This window comes from Coenobita brevimanus, chromosome 1 (assembly GCF_032717465.1).
Source record: "Coenobita brevimanus isolate Jiangsu-jjx chromosome 1, ASM3271746v2, whole genome shotgun sequence".
Classification (NCBI taxonomy): Eukaryota; Metazoa; Arthropoda; class Malacostraca; order Decapoda; family Coenobitidae; genus Coenobita; species Coenobita brevimanus.
This window is the reverse complement of record NC_136954.1, coordinates 42,059,925-42,060,932: the sequence shown is the minus strand read 5'-3', so window position 1 is coordinate 42,060,932 and position 1,008 is coordinate 42,059,925. Positions and strand designations below refer to the sequence as shown.

The following is a 1,008-nucleotide window of genomic DNA, read 5'->3' as shown; positions in this document are numbered from 1 at the left end:
GGTGAGGTGGAGGGAGGGAGAGGGAGGGGTAGACCGAGGATGAGGTGGAGGGATGGAGCTGAGAGGTATATGAGGGAGGGGGGGGTGAGTTGGGGGGAGGGTAGTCGAATGGTGGGTGACAGAGTGACTTGGAGGCGTTTTGTCTGCGGCCACCCTTTGCGGGATTAGGGCGTCGGGCTATAGATAGATAGATAGATACATCATTCATTCATCGCCAGACGCCATGTATCCCAGACGGGGTGGCCAAGGGCTTAGAGTTAATTGTTTTACAGGGAGGGGCACTTATCTTCCACCAACCCCACTTGACACGTAGGGATGCCAACAGCATCTGGTGTTCCCAGGCGGTCACCCATCCAAGTACTAACCAGACCCAACGTTGCTTAACTTCGCTGATCGGACGGGAAGCGGTGTACTCAACGTGGCAGGAGATAACAAGAGTAAATTAAAAGGCCACCACCAGATTGAAGTTACGAGAGCCTGGAGGTGGTGAGAATATAGTACACCAAGGACAGTATCATTATATCTGAGTGTAAAATTCTGGAGTAGCCTTTAAAAGTCTTTTCATACAGGTAGCTTGTAATTTTTTCATGGTTAACTCAAGGGTGGTAACGATATAACCAGATTATGGCGCCTGGTGGTCTAGTGGGTAATTAAGGCGCTCCAATCGGATTGAGCCAGTGCAGGTTTATATCCAAGGGATGGTTGGGGTTTATTGCTCACTATAGTCGCAGCACACGACTCTGAGGTTAGCATTATCGTACCCTGCCAACCTACCATTCAGATGTGCGTCCGATTTCGTATCATATTATACACGAATCATATTACAGTATTATGCTCGAATATATTATAAACGAATATTATCATACACGAATCACATGCGTCTTATATTATACACGAAATCAGACGCACTTTTGAATGGAAGGTTGCCAGCACACGATAACAACCTCAGAGTCGCGCGCCTCAACTATAGATGCCACTCAGGGATGAGTGAGGCTGGTCACTCTCATC

General features: G+C 47.9%; 1 pseudogene; it reads right to left on the bottom strand.

Moving 5' to 3' along the window:
* Positions 1 to 316: 316 nt before the first annotated feature.
* Positions 317 to 433, bottom strand: LOC145416464 (5S ribosomal RNA; annotated as a pseudogene).
* Positions 434 to 1,008: the final 575 nt, after the last annotated feature.